This window comes from Canis lupus, chromosome X, assembly GCF_048164855.1.
Source record: "Canis lupus baileyi chromosome X, mCanLup2.hap1, whole genome shotgun sequence".
Classification (NCBI taxonomy): Eukaryota; Metazoa; Chordata; class Mammalia; order Carnivora; family Canidae; genus Canis; species Canis lupus.
In genome coordinates, this window is record NC_132876.1 from 20,593,977 (window position 1) to 20,610,458 (window position 16,482).

General features: G+C 43.4%; 1 protein-coding gene across 8 annotated transcripts in view; it reads left to right on the plus strand.

Moving 5' to 3' along the window:
- The first annotated feature begins 5,336 nt into the window (after positions 1-5,336).
- Positions 5,337-16,482, plus strand: part of MBNL3 (muscleblind like splicing regulator 3) — a 113,381-nt gene continuing 102,235 nt past the window's right edge. For 3 of the 8 annotated variants that reach the window (XM_072816432.1, XM_072816427.1, XM_072816429.1), the window contains exon 1: positions 6,238-6,527. The gene's annotated coding sequence lies outside the window, so the exon portion shown is untranslated. Of the gene's footprint in view, positions 5,584-6,235; positions 6,528-16,482 lie in introns of those variants that run through there. The other 5 variants (XM_072816428.1, XM_072816430.1, XM_072816435.1 and 2 more) reach the window with 3 other exon arrangements.

Consider the following 16,482-nt stretch of genomic DNA (forward strand, 5'->3'; position numbering starts at 1 on the left):
TTTGTTGGCTTATTGGTAGATATTTAATTGGCTTTCCAAGACGAATCTTTTATTTTGTGAACTCTGTAGCTCCCTCTAAACATTTTAATTCTGTGGCTTTTCTAGGTATATTCTAATGTTGTCTAAAAAATTCTCTAACTTTATTTTTTTCCTCTGTAATATTCACTTTTAATTTATCTTCATACCTTATTACCAAAATAAGACTTTCTTAGAAACACTGAACTTACAGAGGAACAAAAGCTTGTTTGGGTCCTGTGTGTTTTTTTTTTTTTTTAAGATTTTGTTTATTTGGGATGTCTAGATGGCTCAGCGGTTGAGCATCTGCCTTCTGCCCAGGGCCTGATCCTGGAGACTCGGGATCGAGTCCCACATCGGGCTCCCTGCATGGAGCCTGATTCTCCCTCTGCCTGTGTCTCTTTCTCTCTCTCTCTCTCTCTCTGTGTCTCTCATGAATAAATAAATAAAATCTTTTATTCATGAGAGACACACAGAGAGGCAGAGACACAGGGAGAGGGAGAAGCAGGCTCCCTGTGGGAGCCTGATTCGGGACTCTATCCCTGGACTTGGGTTCACGCCCTGAGCCAAAGGCAGATGCTCAACTGCTGAGCTACCCAGGCAGCCCCTGATCCTGTTTTTATGGAAAATGACTTTGTTTTTCCAATTGGTAGGAGATTAGTTCTTTGGGTTTTTTTTTTCATTCTTTATCATGTTAAAGAGGTAGTTCACTATTTCTATATTTAAAGATGTTGACCATAAAAAGGAGATGGATTTTTGTCACATGTCTTTTTTGCATTTACTAAGCTTATCATGCATTTTTCCATAATATCGATTTTTTAAGACTTATTATTTAAGAGGCAGAGGAAGAAGGAGAGAATCTCAAGCAGACTCCCCGCTGAGTGCAGAGCCTGAAGCCAGGGCTGGAACTCTGGACTCTGAGGTCATGACCTGAGCTGAAATCAAGAGTCCAATGCTCAATCACCTGAGCCACCCAGGTGCCCCCATAATATTGATTTTTGGCTGAAGTCATCTGTACATTTATGGGATAAATAATACTTGCAAAGCTTAAACTTATTTTAATGAGTTGCTGTATTGTATTGGTAGCATTTTGATTAAAATGTTCACATAAAAAAATGCCTACATCAATGAGAAGCAGTACGGTATACTAAAAGGAGCAACCATCTGAATTCAAGTTCAACTGGGCCCTATAATAGCTTTATTCAGTGCTTTGTAGTAGCAAAAAGCATGAGCCTTACCAACAGAGAAAACTTTGAATCCTGGTTCTGCCACTTAATCGCTTTGTTAACTTTATCACTTTGGATGAGCCTCACTTCTCACTTTTCTGTTCTTTTTTTTTTTAATTTTTTATTGGTGTTCAATTTACTAACATACAGAATAACCCCCAGTGCCCGTCACCCATTCACTCCCACCCCCCGCCCTCCTCCCCTTCTACCACCCCTAGTTCGTTTCCCAGAGTTAGCAGTCTTTACGTTTTGTCTCCCTTTCTGATATTTCCCACACATTTCTTCTCCCTTCCCTTATATTCTCACTTTTCTGTTCTTAACAAGGAAGCATAATAATAGTTACTTTATAAGAGTTGTTGTGAAGATCAAATGAGCTACCTTACAAAAAATGCTTAGTACAGTGCCTGGCTTGGAGTATTTCCACATTAAATTGTTGCTATTATAACTATCGTATTCCTAAGTGATAATAGGCCATGTTTTTCTTCTTCATATCATTCTTACCTTTTATATTATTCTTACATTCTTGTATCATTTTCATCTGTATCATTCTTGCCACATTTCCCTCTAAGGAGAATTATAAGAAACAAACCATACTTTTCAATACCCAGGGATAATTCATATAATAGGTTCCTTAAAGGCTTAAGGGAAAAATTGTTTTATAAATTCATCAGGCCTAGGTGTGTTTTGAAGGATGTGACTCTTCAATACTTTTCCTGTTTTCTTCTGTGTTTATTAGAACATGTCCAGAGAATTCTGAAAATTTTGCCCAAGTGAAAGAAAAATCTGAATTTCAGGAATTTTGTTTACAACCTGAGAATTGTTGATCAATTTATTATCTAAGCTTGCAATGATTTTGGCATGCAATTACTTATTGCATTGCCTTCTCTCTTCTGTAAGAAACACAGTGTGCATCATTTTACAAAGGGCTTACCTTGGAAATGAACATTTCTTTGATTGTCTAAACCTTTTTGACATCCCAATTCTGCTTTTTCCCTCCCCTATCAGTCAGAACCTTTGTGTGAATCCCAAACCCCCAATTCCCAATGAAAAAGACTCTTCAGAAATGGATGAATAATCAATGTCAACCACCCTTAAATCGCCAGAGGCTTCTGTATGGAATGACCACAACAGAGCAGCAGCAAACAGTACTTAACTATTTGCTAATAATGCTAGGCTGGTGAGAATAATTCTACAGGTTCAAAAGGAGAGGAAGATCCTTCACCTTCTGTGCATAGCACGACCCCACCCGGATGTCCACTGACAATCTCTTAAAGGGAATAATAAATGAGTTATAATGCCTTGACAGGAGTAAAAGAATAACTTTGGTGGAAAATATTGAGAGTTCAACAACCCCACCCATCCAGCATCTTTGAAAACACAGCAATGTTCATTAGGTTATGGATTATAATAAATAATAATAAACCATTACATAACTTTGAGAATTCTTTCCTGTTTCAAAGTTAATTATATACATTGGATGAATGTGTCACTTGAGAGGCTGCTACCTCGTTATCTAGAGTTTTAGCCTTACACATGTCTGCGTAAACGTCTATTAATAATGCTTAAGGGATCCCTGGGTGGCGCAGCGGTTTAGCGCCTGCCTTTGGCTCAGGGCGCGATCCTGGAGACCCGGGATCGAATCCCACGTCGGGCTCCCGGTGCATGGAGCCTGCTTCTCCTTCTGCCTGTGTCTCTGCCCCCCCCCCCTCTCTGTGACTATCATAAATAAATAAATTAATTAATTAAAAAAAATAAAGACTGCAAAAAAAAATAATGCTTAAGCATTAAGACATAGTGAGAGTACGGGAACATATTCCCTGGGTGTATTCAAATATTTGCTGTGTATACCTTTGTTTGACTGGCTGGGGCAGAGGGACAGGACTGAACATTTAAATCCAGGTGTTGTGAGGTACTTCCCTTTAAAGATCCCTCAGGAATAGTGATTCTGAGACTAGCCCAAAATGCAATTGGGGAACAAGTGTAAGAATTCAGAGACTATAATGTATATACATTAAGAACTCATCTTGTGGATGAGTCAGCGCGCAACTCGATTTTTCCTGGGTCGTGCCCCCAATCATGCCTAAGGGGGAAGAAAAGAAAAGAAAATGTTGGTTAGCTCTAACTACTAAAGTAGAAAGTAATTCCAAGGTGGGTCCACCCTACAGAGCAAATAAGCCCTTCTATAGTGCTAAGGGGAGGTAACAGCAATTTCCCACTGTCTTTGAGAACACTCCCCAATGACCTGGTGGCATGAAAATTTGTCTAGCTTCATTTGTGGAGGCCATACCACCTGGGGTAAAAGGACAATTTACTGGGCTAAAATTTGTTTATAGGGCTGTCTTCCTCTCCATTGTGGACAAAAGAGAATAATAAAGCCTCATTTGCAACTTTCACTGGTCAGACATGGTGAACAAAAGAATAATATGTTGAAGCTATACTATCTTGAGAGCTAGCAAATTGACCTATTTATGACCTTACATTTATAATAAAACGATTATTTCACCAATGCAATAACAATAAAATCGAGCCAGTTTGGGGATTAGGGAAAGCTGGAGTGCCCCACAGGAGATGTGGTTTACAATGGTGGACAGAGGTAAACGCACTGGTTTTGACCTAAGTTACGTTTAGTATAAAGACTCCTTTGTTGACTCACTGTGATAACAGTTCCTCATTTGTTAGATCATGGTGTATAAAGTTATATAAGTCAGCCCTGCCCTTCTCTCCAGACTATTGCAGTAGCCAACATCTCCTCCTTTTAGCTATGGTAGTTCCTGGACTGCCAAAGCCACTTCCTACATGGCAGCCAAGTTTGACTTTTAGAGAGAGTAGTGCAGGTAATTTGGCAAGCTCCATAGGAGGTGGGCAGAAGGGGTTAGGAATTAGTCTTTCTGTTTACGTTTTTCTTCATATAACCAGAAGCTCATGCGTTGTTCCACTTACGGTAGGATTCTAGCCATGATGACAAAAGTATCAGAAGCTGTCCCAGCACATCGTCCTGATAACTTTCACAATCCTCGCCAAATGCCTTGGGGAGGGGGTGTGTCTCAATTATTTAAAGGGCAGTTTGTGCCAGTGTTCTCCTTCCAACCATTAGGATCCTGCTCCTATTATCTGGCATTTAACAAGCAGACATTGATTTCTTACCTAAAATTAGATGGGAGAATTCTATTGGGATCAGTCTGGCAGAATTAAAAAATGTAATGGGCCTGAGAATTCGCTTGGCTTCTCAACCTAACTGCAACTTAAACGTCTCCTGCGATGTTTTTTTTTTTGCACTTTCTGGAGAGCATGTAGAACTCTGCAGTGGGGTGAAGCAGTTCATGGCAGGAGAGCAGCACATGAATTGCTATGAGCTTATCACTGAGGCTCTCGCATATGCGTATGTTATCAAGTACAATTGTCCTAATAAAATTAAATAAAAGCACGCGTTTATTATTGGGGCTCCAATTAAGGGACAGCTGGTGTTCCTATTACACTTGCATTAGATCGAAACTGGTAATTTAGCTGTCCAGATGCACGTTTTTAAATCAAAATATGAAATTGCATTTGCTTTGTCCGTTTCTCATTCACAAGTATCGGGGACCCTACCCTAGGGCTCTTGCTTCCCTTCAAAGTCCATCGAAGAAGGGAAACTATTGGCACCAGTCAAAATTTCCCGGAGGTTCTTAAGGGGAAATAAAGGATTGGGACTTTTACAGAAGTTAGCTCCCAGGAAAGCAGCTGGTGAGTATTCTTTTTCTTTTTCTTTTTTGGCCTCCAGTGAGCCAACATATTTGTTGACTAAGGCCATTTTTAGGGAATTACCTGTCTCACTTCACCCGTATCTGAAGTGACTCTAAGCGTACAGCTTTGAGCCACACCGCATTTCTCATTCGCAATTCAGTTCCTGAAGCTCTAGAAACTTTGCCGCCTCCCTCCCCCTTCTCCGGGGATGTGCGCGAGCTCTGTTTGTTTTCGCTTTTGTAAAACCTGAGCGTTATGATTTGTCCCCCGTTCCTTTAATAAAGAAACGACAGAGAGCCTTTGTAACGGAGGCTGGGCCGCTGGGTTTGGGGGGAGAGGCGCCACACCCCCTGAGAATAAAGCCCGCGCGACGCTCTCGGAGAACCACGCACGAATGAACGAAGCACACAAAGAATACATTTGGCGACCAAACAGCGCCCTGCAGAAGGAAAGTGCCCGCACTCGGAGCGGGGGCGCGACTTTTGGCGCTCTTTGGGAGCGGCGGGAAGGAGGCCGACCACAGGAACGGGTGGGCGCGGGAGCTGGGGCCGCCCGCTGCCTGACTCCCGCCCTGTCCGCAGCGGCCAGCCGAAGCCGGGAGCCGCGCGTGCCGAGCCAGGTGAGGTTAGCGGTGGCGGCGGCGGCGGCGGCTGTGGCGGTGCGGGGCGCGCCGCGCTACCTGGCCGGGCGGGGCGGGGCCGGGCGGCTGAGGGCCGGCCCAGCGTTCCCGCTGCCCGAGAGCCGCTCCACCCGCCCGAAGAGTTGCGCGCGAGTTGCCGTTTTTGGCGCCTGAAACCCCCATGAGCGCCATTCCCCCGTCGCGTCCCGCTGACCGGGCGCCGGGGGTGGGGGGTGAGGGGGACCGGCGGCGGCCGCGGGCTCTACCCTGCCGGCGGGTGCAGGGCACGCCTTTGGCGAGGCCGGGCGGGGTTGGGGCCCGGGTTGCCATGGCAGCTACTAGCCGGGGCGGGAGCCCCACGCCCGCCGCCGCGAGGGAGCCGAGAGCTCTGAGGTGTGCTCCGCGCGGACTAAACCAAGAGCTTGGGAGAAGTGGGGGGGAGGCCCGGGCTGGGCGCCCCCCACGCTCCAGGGCGCCGGCCTGCTTCGGCCGGGAGCCCCCGCGCTTGGGAGCCAAAGCGAAGCTCCTTGCCTCGGGGCCCGAAGGGAGGCTCGCGCGAGCCCGGGGGGGTCGGGGCGGAGGGGCCGGGGAAGCGCCGGGATCGTCGCCTCAGTCCGGGAGTCCCTGTGCGCGCGTCTCTCGCCTTCACATTTTACACCCCACAGCGGCGACTCGGAGCAGGGTTGCACGTCCCAGTCATGAAGTTCTGTAGGTGGGGCGGGCTTTAATTTGCTTATATCTAATGATTTCAGGAGCCTCGCTTTAAAATGGCGGCATTCAGTACGCACCCCTGCTAAATGCTCTCCCGGCACCGGGGCCACCTCGCGCAGCGCTGCTTTTGCTTCTGCTGCTAACAGATGGCATGTGCCGCTGTCGCTGCCCCCGCCGCTGCCGCTGAGAGCAAGACCCCTTAGCCCCTGGGTTTGCGCTGGCAGCATAATAAGGTAAGGCTGGAGTTGAGCCGGGGTTGTGAGAGTGGCTGCCTTCCTGGGACGCCAACGAAATCAAATGCCTTTTAAACTTTAGTTTTCAAGTGGCAAGTAAAAGGAAAAGTAATACTGCAACTTTGCTGCAATCTGAGGGCTTTAATCTTTCTTCTTCTTCCTGTTCTTCCGTCTTTCCTTTTCTCTGCCTTTTCTTTCGTGTTCTTCTTTTTATATTTCTATACGGATTTTTTTTTTTCTGTGTGATTTAAAGGCATTTCTTGCGTGGCATATCATCAGCAAAGGCTTTTAACACCTAATTTCCCCGTGTTCCTGCGATATCGTGAGCAGTGCCTCAGCTTCCTTGCAGAGCCTTGTCTTTTCCCGCTCTGGATCAACACATTTGGCAGCTTGCTTTTACTACCGGCATCTGAAGGGCATGAGGATAGATTTTAGGAGGCTGTTAAAAAGGTGACTTTATTTTTAGCATTCACACAGTCAGCTTTTATGGTAACAAAACGAAATTAAATCAAGGCAAGTAACGAAACTTAACATTCAGGTGATTTATTTGTGTAGTTCTAGCATTACTGTAGTGGACCTACTGTGTACTTCTCGGACTACTGTCTATTGATTGATATGTATAGATACAACAGTGAGGTTGAATTTATTATATTGCTCTACTCGAGGTAGTGTATTTTAGAGGACTTCTTTTTTTTCCTAGATGTTCATGTTCCCAAATTGCTTAATTGGGCATGGATCCGCACATACGGGATAAAGCTTATGATTATGAGCAGGTATCCTTTCTCTACAAATGTATTAACTTCATGGGAAAGCATCAATTAAAACAATTATTACAAGATTTGATTTTGAAATGACTGCTGATTTTTCACTGCGTTGACTCCCTGGTTTAATCGATAAGTCTGGGTGATTACTGATGTGATGGTTGGAAAGTGGACACTTGAAATAGCAATCCAAGTGACTAGGCATCCTTAATATAATTCATCCGTGGTTCTCCCCAACCTCTGATAAAAGGAATATTGACAGTGAGGCTTACCAGAGACCTCGGATATTTCTGGTTATATTCATACCTTCTTTTTTGCCTATGCAGATGTTTAAATGACAATTTTTTAAAGTTGTTTTTAAATTTTTGCCCCAGCATGCAGTACCTTTGGGAGCTGCCTTCACGTTTATGGAAACTTCCCTAAACATAGTGTAAAAGGGCTTTTGCCTATAGCCGGCTGATATTCTGCCTCTGTCTACTTTTTACTTCTCCCTGAGCAATAGAAGCTACTGGCTGGCAGACTCTTCTGCTATTAAATTTAGCAAGCTTCTGGGAAGGGGTGAAAGAGATTGTTTTGCACCTATTAAAGAACAGTGCAGTTTTCCTGCCCAGGTGCTGCGGTGTGCCTAAAAAGGAAAAAATGAACTGTTTACAGTGGAATTTACTATACAATGAATTTTGCGTCAGTGTTTCCAGATCATTTTTTGAGAGAAGTGTATAGGGGATTCATTGCTTCACATCTGAAAGGAGAGTTCCTGCAGGTAGAGCAAACAGATACCTGTGTTGTTGCCCTGGGGAAGGGGGGTGGAGGATGACCCAGACCAACTTCTCCCATTTTTAGTGCTTAAAGACTTACATCTCACTTCAACACACTTGGCCCTCTGATGTGCTGCTTTGGTGCTGAATGACTTTGGACCAAAAGCATCCTTAAAAAAAACGTGAAAAGATTAAACCTTGAGGCCAGAATAGACCAGCTAAACTAGTGGCAGAGACGTTAGGGGGAAGTTTTGCCGGTTAACATGCTGCAGCTTCATATAGTGAGGAGATTGGAGACCCCATGTGAAAACATCAATGAAGGGGTTTGCCAGGAAAAAAAAAATATTTTGAGAGAGAATTGATATAGTGCAAGGCTGGAGGTGGTGACTGCATGTTTTGCTCTACTTCTAAGAGCTACTTCATTTCTCTAATTTCCTTTGCTGCTTTAAGCACTCATAATGATTCCCAGGACTATTATAAAGTACCTTTTTTTCCTCAACTGTCCACTCCAGGCATTTTACAGCAGCTGCTCTTTCAGGGGGATATAAAACCTATGATTATGAGCTGGTATCCAAAGTATCTTTGGTATTCCCTTGCACCCACCCTTTACCTAAGCAAAGCTTCATGCAAAGTAGACACTTGCAAGATGTTGAATCAGAAAAGAAAAAAATGAGTAATTTGTAAATTCACAAAGGAGCAGATTTTGTGCCCAGCTTTTAATTGCAACAGTACATTTTTGTGTACCTGCAGGAACTGAAAAATTTAAAGTAGGTGAGATGGTCCACTTTCCTAATTGTCTGCATTCTGTTTGCCTCTCACTGTACCTCTAGGCTCTCATGTAATTCATTTTTCTGACCAGTAGGTATTTTATTATTTTGCCCAGCTCTACAGTATGAAGAAGTAACCAGAGCAGCTTGGGGGAAGGAAAAAAAGGTTTTGTACTGCACGTGCTGGAACAGTGACAGTCTCTTGGCTGCTCTGCAAATGCTGACAATATAGTTTGAAGTACAATTTTGTTCTCTACCCAGCTGTCTTTAGATGTGAGAGGGGATAGGAGGAAGGGGGTGAGAAGCCATCAAGTGATGTAGATTTTCATTCCGAAAATCATACACTGCTCCTGCTTAATAACACAATACATTCAGGAAGGGGATGGTATTTTCATGTTTGGAAATAAATGATGTTGTCTGGTAGGACAACAAACAGGGATTGGGGCATAGCAGATAAGAATAAGTTACATGTTTGACAAGTAATCTGATCCTGTAATTAAAGGTAGATAATGGTCACTGCCATGTTAAAACTATCTAGTGTCAAAAAAACAAAAACAAAACCAAAAACAAACAAACAAACAAAAAAACACTAGTGTCTGAAAGAGCATGAGGCTACAGTCACCTCTACCTCAAGGTTCTTCCACACTCTTGTGTTTTCTTAAACAGGGTCTCTCAGGCTGAACAGATGGATTCCCCTCAACCCCATTCTCAGTGTATGTTATGTCAGAAAACGGAAGTCAGAAGTTGTGTTTCTTTGTGGGCTTTTTCTGCCCCTCCTGAGGTGTGATACGGTTGTCACTTCGAAAATAGAAGGAAATGTGTACCTCAGATAAAATGAGGTGGCAATTTTTCTTTTTTCCCTAGGAGAATAAACTGTGTTTGGGAGCAAGTCGTTTAATTTTAATTACCAACCAAACAACAAACAAACACAAATTATGGCCAAAAAGAAAGCAATTAGATCTGTATTCATGTGGGCTTTCAGATCTTAAGGAAACCAGATGGTTCCAAGGCATCCTGCTCTTCCTAAATGGTTATATATCGTCTCAAGACAGCCAAATGACAGTGTTGGAGGGACACCTTTGAGGATTAGGATAAATAAGGTATCTGTTACATTACCAAGTGTTAATGACATCCATGTGATCTAAAAGGGATCAGAGAGGTGTTTTTTTTCCAGCTCATTTTAGTAAAAACGCAGTATCAATCCATCATTTATTTCTACTTCATATTAAATGGAGCGACAGTGTTTTTAAAAGATTGGTCAGAGGCATAATGCAGTCTGGGAAGAGGGACCTTATTTTTGGGTGAAAAATAAAGGTATTCCCAGGTTGTCTGGGCACATCCACACAAGCACACACGTACATGCGTGCACAAAATAGTTGTCACTTTTGAACAATATATACAGCCATGCGTTGACTTCTGCCTAGAAGATTATGGGCAAATATCTATTCAATTCCAGGCAGTGAACTTTTGGGAAAAGGATACTCAAGAGAAAGGAAGAATGAAAGGAAGTTTGATTTAAATGTCTTTTTTTAAAAGGTATTATTTATTTATTCATGAGAGACACAGAGAGAGGCAGAGACATAGGCAGAGGGGGAGGTAGGCTCCATGCAGGGAGCCTGATGTGGGACTTGATCCTGGGGCTCCAGGATCACGCCCTGGGCCAAAGGCAGGTACTCAACCGCTGAGCCAACCAGGCATCCCAGAAGTTTGATTTAAATGCACATGAGCATGTGTGTGTGTAGTGCATGTATGTATGTGAGTATAACATGCATATGTATCTACGTGTATATTCACGTGCATGTATATATGATACACATATAAATTTTCCCTCTGTGTGCATACGATGCTTTTCAAGAAACTCCAGCACAGTCATCCCAGAACTCTGTAACAGCCGTGAGGACAAAGTGTTAAGGGGAAGAAAAGAGCCTGTTTGGAGATTTAAGAATCAATTACGCACGCTTGTTAAATACTATGTCCACTCTCAAGGCCCACTTCCATCAGTGCCAAATTGGCTTATGAGTAGGAGTGATTTGTTTCCCATTTCAGGCAGGAGTTTGTTTTATGCCTGCACCATGGGTGAACTCAATGGGCCCAGGAAGAAAGGGCCTCCAATTGAGAAAGGCAGTCTGGACCGAAATGTGGGGAGTTGGCACTAGAAACTTCTGACAGGCTATTTGATCTCCTGAGGCCATGGGAGCATCCTAGAGCTTGGCAGTTTGCTGGCTCTTCTTCCCCCCTCCCTTTTTTTAAAAGATTTTATTTATTTAATCATGAGAGACACACACAGAGAGAGAGGCAGAGACACAGGCAGAGGGAGAAGCAGGCTCCATGCAGGGAGCCCAATGTGAGACTCGATCCCAGGACCCCAGGATCACACCCTGGGATGAAGGCAGGCACTAAACCGCTGAGCCAGCCAGGGATCCCAGCTGACTCTTCTTTTCCATTTTGAATCATTCAAACTGCTTCAAAATTATCTGCGTCGGATTCTTTGCATCCTGAGCTTCCTGGCATTTCCTGCAATTGATGTGGAAGTTTGAGAGACGTATCTTCGGGCTTGTTCAGGGGTCCCTGGGCCACTTATCAGGCAGGTGGCTGGGTTTTCTGGCCTCACATCCTCCATGCCCGGCATGTAGTAGGCGCTCCATGAAAGTTTGTTAAATAGAAGTGTAGATTAGTCTTTCTAACTGGTCCTTAGATTTTTATCAACATCTTTCCTGTGATTTCAGGTAGCAGTATCTCTATCTTTAGCGTCCCCCCTCCTCCCCGCAAAATCAGTAATAACCACAACAGCAACAATCAGACTGAAGCCCAGGGTGAGTGTCCTCTGGCAGTCACAGTAACAGCTGGAACAGGCTCAGGGCAGAGCAAGCAGCGGCAGCCTTTGGAGTGGCCTGCAAGCCAGCTGCTGTTTTTTTCTATCACGTGCAGTTACACTTACCTGTATCTGCCTCCTGTCTCAGGGAAATCAGTCTTCAACAAGAAGTTCTGTAGAAATAGTTCTTCAAACCGTTGCACCAGATTAAAAGAAAAAGAAAAAAAAAATGAGAAATACGGGGACTTCGAAGCCTTGTGCCACGTGTAGTTTAGAAAGTGATGAAGTTACAGACAAAAACCAAAAGGACGCTGAGAGCTGTCTCATTTTCAGTTAAACACTGCCCATTTGGAGGTTTAATTTGCATAGGTTTTTATTTACCAAGATACAGGTATGAATAGCGCCTCTTTTTACTGGATCCAGAAAGCAAAGTCCACAGGGTACAAGAGACACAAGAGCTGCCATTTCGCATCTCCCACAATTATCTTTTGTGCCCAGAGGACCATCACTCTTTAGATACAGCCTCAAGCAATCTCCCCTTATGTGGCAGTATGAAGAGACCAAACAAGAGAGTAGGATTTGGGGGGGGGGGGGGCTGTTAGCAAAAAAAAAAAAAAAAAGCCAGTAAAAACCAGAGAGCTTGCATTTCACCTTTTGTCTGGTAGTCCTCAACCTTCACGAAGGAAAACAAAACAATGCAAAACAAAAGCACCACGTATAATACTATCTTGGGCATATAGCCCTTAGTATAATTCCTATTTTGTGCTTTACAGACCAAGAAAATGAGGTGAACACGTGCTGTTAAAGTGGCTGCTCTATTAAGATTCGATTCAGGTACTATGTAATGCTGCTTCTGCATTGTTAAAAAATGTGTAGAGACACATTCAGCAAGACCCATGGAACACTGGAGGCCACATTTCCCTGTAGTGCCCACATGGAGGTTGCATTTGTTCTCTGAAAAGTCAGGTGTTCGAGAGATGGTCCAGTTGTGGGTTCACAGTTCACAGATTCTTCTCAAAATGCTTGCTGTCTGTGATCGATGAAGATCCCAAAGTAGAGGAGTGTATTCTTTTCCAAAGTGATTTTGAGAACAATTTAAACTCCTCAGTTCATGTGAGCATTTTTCCTAATTGGATAGCATGAAGAAAGACCTTATTAGCTCACCCAGAAGTTAGGAGTGAAAAATCGTATGCGTGATAAGGGCACATTTTAGGTCTAAAGGCTTCAAAATACAGAAAACATGAGGTGGGAGACTGGAGTGCCAAATAACCTGATCTGTTTCATGATTGCCTGTGGTAGTGGCAGTGGCCTCAGGTGGATACAGAGGCTACAGTCAGTAAGGGCGCTACCAGCTTTCTGTGAGCCAGGATCTGGGCTCTGATTGACAGGCACCCCAAGAGGGCCTTTTTGAGAAAGACTTTAGATTTGGGTGGGGGGACTTTTGCCCAGGCAACTCGCTGCCTTGCTAACATGTGTGAATCCTCTTTCTCAGACAGAGAAACCTGGTTTTGCTGGGGGACTCATTTGTACATACTGAGAGCTTTAGCGTCATGATAATAAGAGGGCAAAATGCTTTTACTTTCTGGCTAAAACTTCTCTTCCAAAGCTCCTTTGTATAGCGAAGTTGACAGGCTGGAACAATGTGCCATAGGGCTTGGCATTTCATACTGCTGGAAAAAGACAAGAATACCTCCACGTGTTGCAAAGAGTGTGATAATGATAATAGTAATAAAAGGATCTAAGATATGATTCCCTTGGAAAGTTCTCATGCACGCACGCACTTTGAAGTCGCCTTGTGGAATGGTGAGAGGGAACCAGGGCAGAGAGACCAAGTCTCAGAAGTGAGTTCCTCCTCTATGAGATGCTGCAGTCTGCAATCCTCTCCCTTACTAATATAATAGCAGCTCTCAAAATTGATCCTAAATGAACAGGAAACAATAAGGCTAGCTAATGTCCAGTTGTAAAGACTTATTTTACTAATATGGTCCATTCCTGAGTTCCTTAAAATATAGGAGTTCAAGTGACTGGTCGTGTGACCTGTGCTATGTAACCTGGGGGTGGGGGGTGTGGTAAAAGTCACATTTTTTTTTTCACTTTTAAGCCGCCTCCTGGCCTTCCATCCATCCCCAAAGAAATTTCCGTATTTTTAACCATCGAAGAAAACAGTTCAGACAGAGGCATTCAGAAATGGTGACAAGCAATGACAGGAAATGCTGGTTGCACCTCGTTCTCCTTCGTGACTCCGTGAGACCACAGCTGGCTGATTTGCTTTCAACTTCCTGTTTGGGGGCTCTTTGGGTCAAAAGTAGCAGTGTTTTCCATATAGATTTTTTTTTTTGCTTTATTCTGTAAGGCCACAATAAATCTGTCACTGGACTGCATGTTTTGTATATTTTATGGACTGTATCATGTGGTTTGAGTTTAATTTGGAAAGCAGTGCTGTTATAATCAAGAGTCCCCCCCCACACACACGTGCAGCTTTAGGGTCTGGGAATTGCATGGGGCCTTCGAAAGTTTATAGCTCTATTTACACAATAGTGATTGCCAAGGAGGGCATTTCCTGCCAGTTAATGACCGGTTGGAAAGGCCAAAAGTCCAAATCCAGGAGTAGAGGACCATTCATTAAATGCCACGAAGAGACCAGGGCTCTTTTATCAGGAGGTGGTGAGGAGAAAGTGAAACCACATTCTGCCTTTTGAAGGGCCCAGGACAGCGTGGGCAGAGCCACAGATGGATGCAGGGCCACTTTTCAAGATAGGAACCAACGAGCTGGTCCACAGGTTGTCAAATCCAGACTCGGGTAGCTAGGACATTTTCCTTTTGGTGGAAGGGACAGATAAGGATGAGGCCCCCTAACTCACCCCAGTATTAACTGAGAGAAAACACTCACCTCCCAGGTGTTACAGCTACCTTAAAAACCTGTAAGACTCACATGAATGACTTTCCTAATTGGTTAGATAATTGATTGTTGCTAAAGTAGACGAGAATTTAGGAATGGAAGGCATGATACCTTTACGAGGTCAGTTTCACAGGACACCAATATTGCATTTGGATTCCCTGATATAATGACAGTACATAAGGTGTACCAGGAGCACTCTGCCTTCTGTGGAAGTTCCTTTGAGGGTGAGGGCTGTAATGTTAACCGTTTAACCTCAGACATTCCCAGGAAACAGTTTTGTCCTCAGCATAATTCTTGCCTGCTATAAAGCAGCTGAGGTGTGAAGAGTTTGGCATTGATTTAGAGCAAAAACAGAGTCAGACCGAGATTAGGTTCATATCCAGGAATTCCGGACTTCCTGGCCTGTCCTTCACTCCCTTAACTTCCTAAGCCGTCAGTTTGCCAAAATGTTAAATGCTTATGGAAGATAAACATCTGTTCCGAGTTCTAGAGTAGATACCACCATGTAAGGGAGGTTGTGTGACACTCCCACTTCTGAACATAGCTTGATCCTTTACCTTGAAAATTTTAACTTTTTTCATATCTTCCAAATTGTGGGGGCAGTGCAGGGGGTGAGCTGGACCTCTGAAATATAGGCAATCATTACAGGCCAGACACCTGGCTTTCTTCATGGGATTGAGTAATCTGTCAGATGCACAACAAACCAAATATTAAGTTTCATTTTTGGGTCTGGCAAATGTCATTATATGCTTTTTAAAATATGCAGTCATCCAAGGATTTTTGGCCATTACCAGTTCACAAAATAAAAGAGTTTTCTGAAGTTTAAAGCACTCTACGAAGGAACTGTATACCCATTACTGTTGTTGCTATTAGATGAAACCTCGAGGAGATGTAGAAACAGAGTGACTGGCAGAACTACAAAATATATTTTTTAAAGACCTGATTTTATTCTTTGAACATCACCGAGTTTGGATGTTAAGATACACTAAAATTTTCCTAGCTCAGCTTAAAGACAATATTCTGGTTTACAAAATGTTGTGGGCTAAGAACAAACAAGGTTTTTCTAAGTAGGTGTTCTATTGACCTGAAAAATTAACACTCATTTAAAATTTAATTAGCACAGCTGCATTTAAATAATGATCCAAAAAATGTTAGAAGTATCTTGTTCTGAGAGGTTACATACCCCTTCCACCTTGACATTATTTTGTTTAGCAGATTCTTTATAGGTTATTCAAAAATAAACTTCAAGCTGGCTCAGGTAACTGCCACAGTCTGTACTAGGGCCATCAAAGTTAATGAAGATTTACCCTGCTATATATGGAGCCAACATTAGCTCATGGCATGGGAAAAGTCTATTCATTCTGTCATTGTAGCTTTTAAGTGGTAGGCAACAACTCATTAGTGCATAATGAAAACCATTTAGTAGGTTGTGACTAGCACTCTTATAAACAAAATTGAATAAAATAGTAAGAAAATATCAAAATATGTTGTGTAGGAAGATTAGATATTTTTGGTGAGGCTTTTTCAGATCTAGATACATACATACTTCGAATGTGAAATATGCTTCTTACTATTTGTTGCTAGCAAAAAGGTTGAGAAGTCAGTGCTTTAGTGGGCGTTTATTTCAAACTGAATCAGAAACATAGGGCAGCCCTGGTGGCTCAGTGGTTTAGCGCCGCCTTCAGCCCAGGATGTGGTCCTGGAGACCCAGGATCAAGTCCCACATCAGGCTCCCTGCAGAGAGTCTGCTTCTCCCTCTGCCTGCCTCTCTCTGTGTCTCTCATGAATAAATGAATAAAAAAATCTTTAAAAAAAGAAACATTTTGTCCTGCTTTTGAGGAGAAAGTGGTCGAGGGATACTGGGGGCTGTGGTACTGACACACTAAGCAATGGCTACTTAAATACCTTGACAGTCACGTATCTACTTTTCAATCTGAAAAATGAGGCATATTGCTGCTGGG